The following is a 15776-nucleotide window of genomic DNA, read 5'->3' on the forward strand; positions in this document are numbered from 1 at the left end:
TTTTTCAGATGAGAATTGACTGGAGGAGCAGACATTTTGGAGAGTGGTGGTGATAGCGGTAATAATACTGGGGATTAGGAATCTGTCCTTTAGATATGTTAAATTTGAGGTGTTTATTTAGACAGGCAGTTACTTAAAGTATCATGTTTGTTAGTTAAAGGGAGAGGTCTAGGCTGGAGAATCTGGGAGTAGTCAGTATATAAATGGCATTTAAAGTTATCAGACTGAATGAGTTGATGCAGAGTGTGAATATAGAACATACCTAAGTGTTAAACCCTGGAGCAGTTTTTAAAGATTAGATATATGAGAAAGAAGGGACAGGGAGGTATGGAATCCAGAAGTGATGTTCAGAAAGCTTAGTAGAATAAGTGTTTCGAAGAGGAGGGATTATGGGTTGTGTCAAATGCTGCTTAGTGAAATAAGATAAAGGCTGAGAATCTACAATTCAGTTTTAGCTAATGAGTCATTGGTAACCTTGATCAGCAGTTGCAGTGTAATAGTGGGAACAAAAGCCTGATAAAGTGAGTTTACTAGAGAACTGGAGATAGTAGGTTGGAGACAGATTATAGACAAGTCATTTGGGAAAAAGAGAAATGGAGCAGAGCTTTAGGAGGAAGATAAGATTTTGTAAAATGGAAGACAATATACCGTATTTGTATGCTGATGAAAACAATTCAGAGATAGGATTAAGTTGATGATGCAACTAAGGAGGAATTACTAGAACCCTGTCTTTAGGTAGTAGTAGAATTGGCCTTACATAGTACCATAAACTTATTCCCTAGTAACAGAAGAGAAGGAAAAGATACTGTATTTGAGAATAGCTGTAGGTAGCTAGGTAGTGAGAGAGAGGTAAGAGCTTGTGGAAATCTGATTGCTTCTGCTTTTTAGTGAAATAGCAGCTGATAGGATTTGAGAAGAGAAGTTATGAAATAGTCATGTAGGGGAATAAAGATTGAATGAAATAAGGAAATTATGTACAGCAAAGACTGACTTGACATTGGTCATGATTTTTTAACTGACATCATTAATCTTTGATGAATTCATCATTCATTTCCCTACAGTCACTCATCTCCAGCTATGTTCAGCTGATTGATTAGATACAGAAACAAAGTAGGCGGAGAGTTGGATTTAATGATGATTGGGGTTTGGCTGGAAAACTAAGATGCATTCAGAGATGGGCAAATGAATTATTCTAATGATAGACCTAGGATTTTACATTTGGTGAGCAAAAAAGTGAGAAAATGAGAGATGAATAGCAATGAAATGGTGTTGAGATCAGTGAATCTTAAGTCCAGGGGAACTTGAATGTGAAAAGGAAAAATAGGAGGTAGTGGCGTGAGAGAGAGAAAGATGCTTGAAATCGAGATTTTTGAGGGATTGCTGTTTGGGGCCATGATATAAGGGTCTAAGATAGGATTTCTTACGTCTGAAAGGATAGTCCATAGGTTTACATTGCCCGAGTAAAGTTAAAGATCCTCTGGTCTAGAGTATGCCATGGTAAGTCAGTGGTTGAGATAAGGTTGAGGACAAAATCGTTAAAGAAGAGGAAATCAAAGAAATGAGAAATGGAACAATTAAAACAGTCATCACAAAAAACAACAACAACAACAACAAAAAAAAACAGTCATCACTGTGGATACTGAAATCACCAGAAATGATTATTGGACAGAAACTAGGACAGAAATAATATTGAATGGCATGATGAATAACATCTTAGGGTATGCATGAGTGTGGTGGATGACTGGTTGATGGTAGTAGGTTAGTATAATGTGCTGTTCAGATTTCAAGGTACTGATTTTTAGAGATGAGAGGATAGAAGTCTGAAATCATGGTAGAGGAAACAGCTACACCACCATACAAGAGAGTAAGTAGCTTCAAAGGAGATTTTAAGAGTGATTTTGGGGAATTTAAGAGCTGGAGTCATTGTTTACTTCACTGTGGCACCTTTGAAACTGTTACATTAACATAAGGTAATTGAAGAATTGTTATTCCTCTTGTATTCAACTGAATATTTATGGTTAGCTTACAGAAATTTGCAGTTGTGAAAAAGAACAGAAACTTGTGTTGAATTCGGCTACTACTTAAATATGCATTTTTAATACTCTTTAACACCTCCTCCCTGCTCATATAATCTCAAGGCCTGTGATTACATATTGCATATTGAAGTCACTTCTTTTTTCTCTTTCATAGATATTAATGCCTTCCAATGCACTGTTGTTGATAGAATATAAAACTATGAGGTAAAAATATCTCAAGGTTTTGCCTTTGAATATAGAATCTAACCTTTCCACCATATTGGGTATTTATTTAGAGAGAGTACTCAAGTATTTTGCCACACTCTTTTTTAGTTTGTTTGTTTGTTTATTTGTTTGAGACAGAGTCTTGCTCTGTTCCCCAAGTTGGAGTGCAGTGGTGCGATCTTGGCTCACTGCAACTTCTGCCTCCTGGGTTCAAGCAGTTCTCATATCTCAGCCTCCTGAGTAGCTGGGATTATAGGTGCATGCTACCACGCCAGCTAATTTTTGTACTTTTAGTAGAGATGGTGTTTTACCATGTTGGCCAGATTGGCGTCGAACTCCTGACCTCAGCCAATCCACATGCCTCAGCCTCCCAAAGTGCTGGAATTACAGGTGTGAGCCACCGCGCCCGGCATTGTCACACTCTTAAGTCATTTTCAGCTGGAATTCAGGAGTCACTATGTGGGACACTGTGAGCCAGTAGAATATTCTAAAAGTTAGAAATACATATTAATCCTCAGAAATTAGAAATTTCCTTTCCAAGTTTTTCATTTTCCATTTCTTGGACTATTTGCTGTTACAATCTGTGTTTACTATAATCTTTCCAAATTAAATATTAATTTTGTCTCTGTTCTACTTGTTTGATTTATTCAGTCATTCCCTCCCACTTTTCAATTATTCAGTCTGTTAAAAGTACAATTATTTTCTGGAAAAAATAAGCCAAAGCTAGAAATTGTTCAAGCAGGAGATTTTGTTTGTGGAGTGAAAGTGAACCTCACTAAAATAGCAATGTGTTACATACTGGACTGGCATGTATACAGAAAACAGCAAATTGATCTGTAAGGCACTGTTGTAGTAAAGGCGTGCAAGTTATAACCTCAGCTGAATGATAAAAGGTAATTTATATGAGAAGATTACAGGTCAGGAAATGATTTATTCCAAATGCAAATACTTGAGTGCATTGTTCAGTAGAGACAACATTTCTGTGTAGGCTGTTTCACAGACAATGTGAGATTTTAATTGGTGTTCTAAAGATGTGCTATTGGTATGAGGAAGTGTTGTGAGGAGGGCATTTTAGAGCAGATATTAGTCTAGGGCAATTTTTTTGTCCGTTACAAATCCTTGTGAGTTTTTTCAGTGCCCTGTAAACTATGAAGTTAATCACTTCTACTGTTGGGAACTATTCCAAACTCAGGTGAACTTAGAGAATTTCACTCTCTGATCCTTTCAGTTTGTTTCATCCACCTTTGTGTAGCTTCTTAAAAGCACATAGGCTTGGTCAATTTTTTTTTTTTTTTTTTCTTAATAGATGCGCTTTGACTTTGTTGCCCAGGCAGATCTTGAACTGCTGGGCTCAAGTGATCCCTCCCGCCTTGGCCTCCCAAAGTGCTAGCGTTTACTGCGTGAGCCACCGTGCCTGGCCCAGGTTGGTCAATCTTTATCTCATTGCTCAGAGAGAACCTCCTCTGGAAATCTTCCTCTCTCGGTAGCTTATTCCTCTCTGCTATTGTGTCCTGAGAACTCCAGAGTCTTAGCCTCCCTGGACTTCTTTCTAGCCTTATCTCCTTGACTTACAAAGGCTCCTGAATCCCATGTGATTTCCCCCTTCTTTGCAGGATAGTTTGGAAACTCTTCAGTCAAACTGGTGTGATCAGAAAGCTTACATAATTTGTTTCCCATAACCTAGTCCATTGCCGTTTGTTAACATATGTTGCATCTTAATTGTTTCATCTGTTTTTCCAGGTTTTTTGTCGTTTCAGGCAGAAACATAAATGCCAACTCTGCTAATTCATCTCACTGAAAACAGAAGTCTGCTTATTAAATTTTAGCTTTTTGTTATTAAAATTTAAATAAAATGTGAATGTTGGGTACCCAATAGATGTTAGCCCCAAAGCTGCAAAATACCGGCTTGTAGAAGTGTTTTGTTGGTTTATATGACAGTTTAAATTTTGGGACATTAAACATAAAAACTGGATTTGGGATTTCTCTTGATACGTTTATACTGTAATGTTTTGTTTGCATTTCAGCATTTAGGTGGAACTGAAATGATTCCTAGTTTAGTCACAGCATACCCTCTCTAAATTGTTACCTTAATTTTCCCTTTTTTTGGAACTCAATTTATATCGTATGGGCCAGGTACAGTGACTCACACCCGTAATCCTAGCACCTTGGGAGACTGAGGTGGGAGGATTGCTTGAGGCCAAGAGTTCCAGACCAGCCTGGGTAACAGAGTGGGACCCCATCTGTACAAAAAATAATTAACTGCATGTGGTAGTACACGTGTGTAGTATCAGCTACTCGGGAGACTGAGGATCACTTGAGTGCCAGAGGTCGAAACTGCAGTGAGCCATGATCTCACCTTTGTACTCCAGCCTGAGCATCAAAGCGAGACCCTGTCTCAAAAAAAAAAAAAAAAAGTGTACATTGTTTCTTGCCCAGTAGAGTTTGAGTTTGAAATTTGTCATTGAGGAGATATGAATATTCTCATCATGGTTTGTGAATGACATAATTGAATTATTAGTTATTCCTGATGTTACAGTTAATCCATTGCTGCTATTTTTTAAATTCTCGATATCTAAATAAATAAATAAATCCCTTAGGCCAGGCGCGGTGGCACAAGCCTGTAATCCCAGCACTTTGGGAGGCCAAGGCGAGCGGATCACCTGAGGTTGGGAGTTCGAGACCAGCCTGACCAACATGAAGAAACACCATCTCTACTAAAAATACAGAATTAGCTGGGCGTGGTAGCGCTTGCCTGTAATCCCAGCTACTTGGGAGGCTGAGGCAGGAGAATCGTTTGAACCGGAGTGGGGGCGGCAGAGGTTGTGGTGAGCCCAGATCGCGGCATTGCACTCCAGCCTGGGCAACAAGAGCAAAACTCCGTCTCAAAAAAAAAAACCAAAAATAATAAATAAATAAATCCCTTGTTTGCGATCCATGTATATAGGAAAACAGATTATTTTTATTTTGTGTTTATAAGCTATGGTAGGTTGACAGTGAAGAGAAGAGCTCAGGACAGTTAATGAAAGCATCACCTTTTCTTTACTGAGATCTCATATGTAAGGAAAGCATTCAGTTAGTCTTAGAATTGTCGTGAAAGTTAGATTAAGGAATGTTCATAGCATTGTGATCATCATCTTAGGTATTCAGTCTGTGAATTTTTGTTTTTAGGTGTAATCTAAAAGTTCTGTAAAATAAACATCAACAATGTTGTACGCTTCTTATGGCTGTTCTAGGTCTCTGTTTTTATTATGAACTTGTATCTGATCTTTTCAAGTTTTTGTCTCATGGTATTTTTTCCTCAATGCCAGTTAACAGTGGTTAAACAAAATAGATAAGGTTTTCCTTCTAAGTCCAGAAGTAGACATTCCAGAGTTGATGTGATCATTTAAGGATGCCAGGGCTGTTGAAGACTGGGCTGTTGTTCTCTTGGTCTTTTCCTCATGGTCAGTTACAATATAGCTGATACTGTTGTTGTCTTCCTTAGTTCAGCTCCAGGCAGGAAGGAGGAGAAGCAGAAAAGGGCAAGAAGGCTCATATTGTTATGCACACAATGGGTGGATTCATTTGGTTGGTGGGTGACAAGTCCAGTGACCACAACCAAGTACGATTTAACAGGGGGATTTTATTACTTGCACCAAGTAAGGAGGACACTAGGGATAGTCCCAAAGGCAGTACCTCCCCAAACAAAGGTGAACACCTGGGCTAGTTAGCTGAGTCATTGTATTAGAGGTGGAATAAAGGCAGTGCAGGCACGTTTATCATGCTTTTACATACATCAGATGTATAGAAAATGGCACATAAGCTACTTCCTGGGTGGAGATTTTAGTATGGTAGTGAGGAGAGTTTGCCAAAAGTTCATCTCCAGTTTAGTCATCTCTGGACCCAACCACTGGGCTGAGCTTCTTTCTGAAACTTCTTGAAACAACAAGAACTCAAGGTGCAACAGTTACAAAAGTGAGTTTTCTTTTTCTTTTTCTTTTCAGACGGAGTCTCGCTCTGTCGCCAGGCTGGAGTGCAGTGGCGCCGTCTTGGCTCACTGCAACCCCTGTTCCCTGGGTTCAAGTGATTGTCCTGCCTCAGCCTCCCGATTAACTGGGACTACAGGCATGCACCACCATGCCCAGCTAATTTTTATACTTTTAGTAGAGATGGGGTTTCACCTCGTTGGCCAGGATGGTCTCCATTTCTGGACCTCGTGATCCGCCCGCCTTGGCCTCCCAAAGTGCTGGGATTACAGGCGTGCACCACTGTGCCCGGCCACAAGTGATTACTTTTTCACAGTGCATACTCCAAAACCTGGGAACCCTGAGTTACAATATCACCTTAGTTTGCCCCTAGTCAAGGAGCTTTCTAAAACTCACCCCAAGTCATCTCAAATATTAAATCTTATTTACCAGAATTATGTCATATTATCGTCTCTGTCTTCCAGAACCTTAAAAATTTTAGGATAGTCCATTATTGCCCCTAGCAAAATCAGTGTTCTTTTGGTAAGAAAGCAGGAGTAGATGGATACTGTATTTACAACTTGAAGTCCCTACCTCAGAAACCACCATACTTTAGGAGCCTTCTGTTATACCCATAGGTTGGCCTCCTCATTTTCCATAACTGTGCCGCTTCTGAAAGCATAAACTACAGTATGTCATTCTTACATATTTCGGTACATTGATCTTTTCCGTTAGCTTTTATTCTGTTAACTTCCTCAATAATTAAGTTGGTCTTTTTGAATGAGATGATTGCCCTCCAAATGTTTTGAAGGCAGGAGAAGTGATTAATGTTTGTTAAGTCAATATATGTTATAGTATTTTATTGTTCATACTCTGTCATTTCCTCCTTTCACAGACCAGTAGATATACTTGGTTATAAAGTCTGTAATCCCTGAATTTGTTTGCTTTTCATGACCATCTGCACTGGTTTTATTGTCATCTAATATAGGTGTTAAGCCATTGTTACTTTTTTTAAAAAATAGTTTTGCCAGGGTCAGTGGATCACATCTATACTCCTAACACTTTGGGAAGCGAGGTGGGAGGATCGCATGAACCCAGGAGTTCGTCTTCATCGAACGAAACAAAACAAAACAAAAATTAGCCGGTATGGTGTTAAACACCTTGTAGTCCCAGCTACTCTGGAAGCTGAGGTGGGAGGATCTCGTGAGCCCAAGAATTCCAGGATGCAGTGACCTGTGATCATGCCACTGCTCTCCAGTGAGTGAGCTCTTGTCTCTAAAATAAATAAATTAGATAGTTTTATTGAGATATAATTTACATAGCATAAAAATTCAACCTTATAAAATTCATTGATTTGTAGTATACCACAGAGTTGTGCAACCATGACCACTATCTAATTTTAGAATACCCCCAAAAGAAACCCACTATCCATTAGCAGTCACTTGTGTTCCTCTTCCTGCCACTTCCAGCCCTTTGGCAACCGCTTATCTACTCTCTGTCTCTATGGAAATGTCTGTTGTGAACATTCCATGTAAATGAAATCATATAATCTGTGCCCTTTTGCATCTAGCTTTCTTTCACTTAATATAATGCTCTCAAGATTTATTCATGTTGTAGCGACAACTTCCTTATCAGATAATGATTTGCAAATATTTTCTTCTATTCTGTAGCTTGTCTTTTCACTCTTGATTTTGATGAAGCCCAAGTTATGTTTTCTTTTGTTACTTGTGCTTTTGGTGTCACATCTAAGAAACCATTGTCACAAAGATATTCTTATATGTTTTCTTCTAAGAGTTTGATAGTTTTGGGTCTTACATATTGGTCTCTGATTTGTTTTGAGTTAGTTTTGTATATGGTGTGAAGTAATTTCCCAACTTTATTTTTTGTATATGGAAACCCAGTTGTCCCAGTACTATTTAAGAGACTCTTCTTTCCCCCATTGAGTTGTCTTGGAACCATACCAACTTTTTTAAAAAGTGACTTTAGAAATAGTTGTGCATAAATAAACATGATTTTTTAATTCTTAATATTGAATCTGGATATTTAGAAATGGGACAGAGTTTTTAGTCCTTAGATAAGAGCTTACTTCCCTGTCGACAATGACTAGGATAGCAAGTAGCTCACAGTAGGAACTCTGAATAGGTTTGTTGAATATATATGGATGGTCTCTTGAGAGAAAATTGAGTGGGTGAATTTAAATGCTGTTGGAGCATTCAGTTAGAGATACTAAAATCATAAACATTCTTATTTGTAGTAATATAGTGCTATAATAAGAGGCATAGTGATGATTCTTCTTTTTGCTTTGGTTTTTTATTTTGATTGTGCTGAGTATTCATACTTGTTTGAGATGTCAAGGTGCTGCTTTCTCAACTGGCGAATGTTTTAGAATAAGAAAACCTTTGCTCACAACATTTTCCTTGCAGGCTACTTTAAATTTTGCCTTGAATCTGAAAGCCTATGTAACATTGTATCAAAGCAACTCGTTTTATGCATCTGTGTTGGTCATTAATGCTGTTTACCAAATAGTTTTTGTTCTCATCCTTCATGTTAGGGACTGTAACTAATTCTGGCCAATAAGTGAGTTGTGAGAAAAACAGATGTTTGAAAGAAAATTGTGCATCCTAATATTGCTGCAGTATTTAAGTTCCAGTATGAGATCTTCAAAGCTGTCTTTTTTTTTTTTTTCTTCTTCCGTCCTCGGATCCTGAGGCAACATTTTGAGGTGCTATTCCCCCTGAGTTAAAAAAGACCTGTCAGGCTGGGCTCGGTAGCTCATGCCTGTAATCCCAGCACTTTGGGAGGCTGAGGTGGGCGGATCACCTGAGGTCAGGAGTTCGAGACCAGCCTGCCAACATGAAGAAACCCTGTCTCTACTAAAAATACAAAATTAGCCAGGCGTGGTGGTGCATGCCTGTAATCCCAGCTACTCGGGAGGCTGAGGCAGGAGAATCGCTTGAACCCGGGAGGCAGAGGTTACGGTGAGCCGAGATCGTGCCATTACACTCCAGCCTGGGTAACAAGAGTGAAATTCCATGCCCCTCCCCCCTCCACCAAAAGAAAGACCTGTCAATAAGGAATGGACAATCTGAAGAAGTAAATTTTATTTTAAGCCAGAGATTTTATGGTTCTTTTTGTAGCTACATAACCTGGCTTACCTTGACTGAGTATTTTTTTCTTGTTGGATTCTGAGACTTAGATAACAGTATTGTTATAATAGTATAGGTATTTCAGAAATACTTAGATAAAAGTCAAGGATAAGGGAAAGATAAGATACATGGTATTGAACAATTAGCATTTTTGAGTTTTAGTTTCTTGCCCTTATTGTTTCTTCTCTTTTTTTCATTGTTCTTAATTTTCTTTTATGTTTTGTTTCCATAGTCTAACTGGTGAGGTAATCATGATCAGTGGTAACTTGAACTGAAGAATGGTTTTGTTCCAGTACGTGTTTCTGCTTATGGTCACTGAAAAGTTTCTCATCTATTCCAAAGCCCTGCTTCTGTGCAAATTTAGTTCCTACTACATCAAGAAAGGAATTTTAAGGATCAGAACTGTAGAAACATTCAGTTGATTTCTTTGACCTGTTGAACACTGTTCTGACATTTCAAGTAGTGAATGTTTTGTAATGAATGAGTCTTTTTAATCTTTGTGAAATAATTTGTAAAATTTCGTTAATTGATCTTTTGTCGATATTAATGCAAGTTAGAGAAAAATGTTCTTTACTGGCACTGCGTAATTGAAATCAGAGTTACGAAGAATATTCTTAGTATGTAAACTAAGTATATACATTTGCAAAGGAGAATTTTATTTAAAAAAAGTAATTGATGTAGTTTCTTTACTGTGAAAAGAAAAATGTTTTCCTGTTTTTAAGGCAACTTGTTTTTTTAGTCCCCTCCTCTCATATGAATTCCTTCATAAAATCTATGATGTTTGGTAAAGTAATTGATCAGCTGTCTTAATAAATATATATATGTGTGTGTGTATTTTTAGGGCTGGAAATTGATTTTTAATGATAAAGTACAACAGGCGGCGCAGAAGGGGCTAAGCCAAACTGTCTGGGATGCTGTGGTGGCAATGGGCTGGCCACACAAACTGCTGCTGCTGCTACTTCTAGGTGGCTGCCTTGCTGGTGAGGTCCTTGCCTTATCTGTGGCTGCCAGTGCCATCTCCTTTGCTTGCTCCTTGGCTTCCTTGGCTGTCTCAACAAGTGTTTTAGAAGGGGCCTAGCGTTGCGTCTTTGCCAAGATATATTCAAAACCCTTCATAGTCTTGGTCACGTTGCTTTTGAACTGGGCAAGACCAAATTCCTGGACACTTCTGGAGACACCAAATAAGCTAGAGGAGACTCAGGCTTCTCCGCGGATTTTGGTCCAGCCACTGTTGTCAGAGTTCATATGGTAAACTCATCGTTTCTCCACCACCATCAGCTGTGCATGGTTGATGTTCCAGGTGAAGGTGGTCATGGTCTGATTCTATGGGTCCACAATAGCGTCCTCCAGGATGTACACTGAATGAAGAACATTGGCAGGAAACAGTCGCTTGGCCCAGTGGTCTTGGTCAGGAGTTGCCGGGACAGCAGTTTCTGGTCAGCGGTCACCTCCTGGTGTACTATGTCTTCCGTCAAGACATGTTTGCTATAGGGATTTGGGTACTGATGCCAGAAGGCAGTGAACACTTGGTCCCAGGAACTCTGGAGCACGCTCTGGCCCAGGAAATACTTCACCATGGTCCCGGCTGGAACGGGCTCCAGAGTTCCTGGGACCAAGTGTTCACTGCCTTCTGGGAGACAAGTGGGGACCGGAGCTTGGCGAACACCTGCCGCCAGGCTCCTAGCTCAGTCACCACTGCACCGTGCCCAAGCAGCTGCTGCCGCCACTGCCGTGAGTTGTCTGCTGTCTTAATATATCTTAAAAGACTTGTGTATAGCAAATGCTGTTATAAGTGTGGACAGCATTACTTACATACACAAACCACATTGTAAACCATGATACTTACTTTTAACGAGGTTGTCTTAAAGTTATTTTTAAATTTGTGCTTTTTAAGGAAATAATAGAAGCAAAGGGAATATTAAAACATCTGATTGGTTAGTTTTATACTTGATGATAAAATGTATTTTTAACTGTGCTAAATCAGTAATGGAGGTGAAGCCAAGTACATTACTAATTTTCTATCTTTTTCTCTTTTGGAGAAAATATTATCTTAAACTAGATACTCAGAGTAAGACTTCTAAAACTAGTGGTGAAAAGGAAAAAAAAACTTCATATATTTCATTTTCTTTCTTGTGAAATGAGATTTTCATAAGGATAGTAAGTAACCTGTGGCTAAGATATGTGTTGGGGATGATTTCATTGTCTTTTTTTTTTTTGAGACGGAGTCTCCCAGGCTGGAGTGCAGTGGCGCGATCTTGGCTCACTGCAACTTCCACCTCCCGGGTTCGAGTGATTCTCCTGCCTCAGCCTCCTGAGTAGCTGAGATTACAGGCGCGCACCACCACGCCCAGCTAATTTTTGTATTTTTAGTAGATACGGGGTTTCACCACGTTGGTCAGGCTAGTCTCAAACTCCTGACATCGTGATCCACCCGCCTCGGCCTCCCAGAGTGTCATTGTCTTTTTTATATTTACTGTGTAGTAATAATACAGTCTCTTAACGTTTTAGAATTTTTTTTTAATAGATAGGGTTTTACTCTGTAGCCCAGGCTTAAGTGCAGTGGTATTCATAGCTCACTGCAGCCTTGAACTCCTGGGCCCCAAGGATCCTGTGAGGACTACCGGTATGCACCACAACACCTGTCTAATTTTTAAATTTTTTTGTAGAAAGAGGGTAGGTGTTGCTGTGTTGCCCAGGCTGGTCTCAAACCTCTGGCCTCAAGCAATTCTTCTGCCTTGGCTTCTCAAAGTGCTGGAATTACAATCGTGAGCCACCAGGCCTGGCAAGAAATTCTTAAATGCATTGTGTCACATCCTTTTACATCTTACTGAAAAATAAATACAGAAGAACAATGTAGAAAAATAATGCCTAAAAAATGTCTTAAAATTTGTATTTAAACTTATGCCTGTGTATGTGTTTTCCCTAACTTACATAGTAAGCATTGACATTCAGTAGGGCTGTGTCCTTGGCCTTTGCATATCTCCAAATTCAAGAACACTCACATAGAATATATTTCCATTGAGGGGAATGTATTTGCAGAGTATTTGGTTATATAAAATGTTTAATTATTGTTTCAACTTTTTTTTTTTATTTTGGAACAGGGTGTTGCTCTGTTTCCCAGGCTGGAGTGCAGTGGTGCAATCTTGGCTCACTGCCACCTTCTCCTCCTGAGCCTAAGCAATCTTCCCACCTTAGCCTCCCAAGTAGCTGGGGTACAGGTGCGCACAACCATGCCTGGCTAATTTTTTTTATTTTTTGTAGAGATGGGATCTCACCATGTTACCCACCCTGGTCTTGAACTCCTGGGCTCAAGCGATCTGCCTGTCTTGGCCTCCCAAGGTCCTGGGATTACAGACATGAGCCACTGCGCCCAGCCTTTTCAGTTTTGACTGAGATTTTATTTGTCATGTGATGTGCAATTTGGACATGGTTTAGAGAATTCACAGGAGCAGTTTCATCACTCCTTATTTCTTTGTAGATTGTATAGAGACTTTTAATCTCATAAGATCTAAACTACCACTGAATTTTTTACCGTGTTTTAAAATTCACCTAAAAATTTTGGCTTTCTGGCCTCCCCTGCATGCCTGACTATATCAAAATTTAGTTTTAAAATTTTTTATAATTTAAGGATATAGTATTAATAGTTTCATGTCAGTTTAAAGGAAATATATTATTTGCAGTTGTTCAAAATTTTATCTGTATTTATACCTATATTTTACTTCAGGGTTCCCATCTTTTCCACTTTTATTTTTTCCCAGAAAGTAAGGTGAATTTCTAAAATTAGAAATGGCAATTAAGTAGTTAGTGCCTGTGTCCTATAGTTCTGGGTGTTTATGTGTAATAGAGTAGAAATTATGGAAAGATGTTTTCAAGCTGGTAAGTCAATGAGCAGCCACAGTTAAAAGCTGAAGGGTTGAATGTTTCAGCATGAGAAATAGTGGTGGAAGGATTTCTAACTTACTCATTGATTGTGTTCAGTTCTGAAAAATTTTTCTTGATGTCCCATTGCAGATTTGAATGTGGTCTTATAATACCCCAAATGTATCATCACTTTTACTTCTCTGAGTAAAGAAAATCTGGTGTCGAGAGTTTGCTTTTGCTGATTGAGCAATTTATACTTTTTTCTCAAGAAATTGTAATACCTTTTATCATGATGTTCAGGTCTGAATGATAGATCCAGATTATTTAAAATAATGGGTTTTGGGCCAAGCATGGTGGCTCACACCTGTAATCCCAGCTACTTGGGAGGCTGAGGGAAGATTGCTTGATCCCAGGAGGTCGAGGCTGCAGTGAGCCACAGTCGCATCATTGTACTCCAGCACAGGCAGCAGAATGAGACCCTGTCTCAAAAAAAAAAAAAAAAATAATAATAATAATAATGGTTTTTGTGTAAGTTAAAGATGATGTTGAGCAAGCCACTTTAAAACAACACTGATTTTTCCATATAAACAGTAGTTTTATATGAAGAAGTATCATTTTGTTTTTCATTTCAGAAATACAGGCCATGTGCAGTGGCTCATGCCTGTAATCCCATCACTTTGGGAGGCCATTGCAGGGGTATTGCTTGAGATCAGGAGTTCAAGACCAGCGTGGGCAATATGGTGAGACACTGTCTCTACTTAAAAAAAAAAAAAAAAAAAGCTGGATATGGTGGTTTGTACCTGTAGTCCCAGCTGCTACTCAGGAGGCTGAGGTGGAAGAGGTTTACACCTTCAGTCGCTTCAGTCCATGAGGTTACAGTGAACCACGATAATGCTGACAGTAAGATCTTGTCTCTAAAAATCCATTTTTTAATTAAAAAAATACACACAATCATATGTCTGACAGTGGTTTAATATGCAGAATATATAAAGAACTTCTAAAACTTCAACAACAGGAAAACAACCCAATTTTAAAATGGGAAAAGGGCTTGAATAGAAATTTCTACAAAGATATAAAAATGGCCATTAAACACAAGGCAAGATCCTCAGTATCTTTCCGCAAATGTAAATCAAAACCACTGTGAGCTTCAAACTTACTAATATGACTATAATTTTTTTAAAAAATACAAAACCTGGAAAATATCAAGTGTTGGAGAGGATTGGAGAAATTGGAACCTTTGTACATTGATGGTGGGAATGTAAAATGGTTTAGCCACTGTTGAAAACAGCTTGGCAGTTCCTCGAAAAGCTAAACATGGAATTACCATATGACTCAGCAATTTCAATTCTGCATATTTATCCAAAAGAACTGAAAGACTCAAACAGATACTTGTATACCAGTACCATTATTGACAATAGACAAAAGGCAGAAATAACCCAAATGTCCAGCAACAGAGGAATTGATAAATAAAAGTGAGGTGGCTATATAATACAGTGGAATATCATTGGTGCCTAAAAAGGAATGAAGTTCTGAGGCATGATACAACATATGGATAATCCTTAAAAACACTATACTATGTGAAGTAAGCCAGACACAAAAGGACAGATATATTATTCCACTTAAATCTAGAATAGGCAAATTCATAGAGACAGTAAATTAGTGATTACCAGGGGATGAGGGGAGATGAGAATGAGGAATTATTGCTTAATGGATGCAGAGTTCCTATTTGGGATGATGAAAAAGTTTTGGGCCAGGTGCGGTGCCTCACGCCTGTAATCCCAGCAGTATGGGAGGCCGAGGTGGGCATATCACCAGAGGTCACGAGTTCAAGAACAGCCTGGCTAACATGGTGAAACCCCGTTTCTACGAAAAATACAAAAATTAGCCGGGTGTGGTGGCACATGCTTGTAATCCCAGCTACTCAGGAGGCTGAGGCTGGAGAATTACTTGAACCCGGGAGGCAAAGTTTGCAGTGAGCCGATATCGTGCCATTGCACTCCAGCCTGGGTGACAAGAGCGAAAACTCAGTCTCAAAAAAAAAAAAAAGAAAAAAAAAAGTTTTGGTAACAGTGGCGACAGTTGCATAGGGTGTGAAAGTTATTTTAGTGCCATTAAATTATACATTTAAAAATGGTTAAAATAACTTCATATTATACATCTTATCACAATTTTTTTAGAAAGTACATGTGAATACCTTTTCACTAAATTGCCCTCTCGTTAGTATGGAATGGCAAAGTCTATATCATCCATTTGAATATTTTCTGTGCCCATGATTTAAACTTTCCCAAGTTCCACTATTTATTTTTGTGGTAATCAAATTCAGGAAGCATATTATTGCCCTCATGCTCTCTATGCAAAAAGTAGCATATAGTTTGAAAGTCCAGTACATTTAATGTTCATTGAGTGGGTCTGCAGTAGAGACTCCTGCTTTGAATATATATGATCAGAATTAATGTTCTGAAGCAAAGTGCTTGGGCTGAGTAGAAAATATAAGATATTCCAGATAGAGGAAATCTTGTAAGCAAAAGTGTGAAAAAGGTAAAATAGATCTATTATTTGCCATATTAACATGAGCAAATGGCAAG

The 15776-nt window shown here is 38.7% G+C and overlaps 1 protein-coding gene and 1 pseudogene across 5 annotated transcripts in view; one reads left to right on the top strand and one right to left on the bottom strand.

The window, feature by feature from the left end:
- Positions 1-15776, top strand: part of JMJD1C (jumonji domain containing 1C) — a 362577-nt gene that overhangs the window by 85235 nt on the left and 261566 nt on the right. The window lies entirely within an intron of this gene.
- On the bottom strand, positions 10223-10907 carry LOC103891683 (PRELI domain-containing protein 1, mitochondrial-like; annotated as a pseudogene).

The sequence above is a fragment of the Pongo abelii genome, chromosome 8 (genome assembly GCF_028885655.2).
Source record: "Pongo abelii isolate AG06213 chromosome 8, NHGRI_mPonAbe1-v2.0_pri, whole genome shotgun sequence".
Taxonomy (NCBI): domain Eukaryota; kingdom Metazoa; phylum Chordata; class Mammalia; order Primates; family Hominidae; genus Pongo; species Pongo abelii.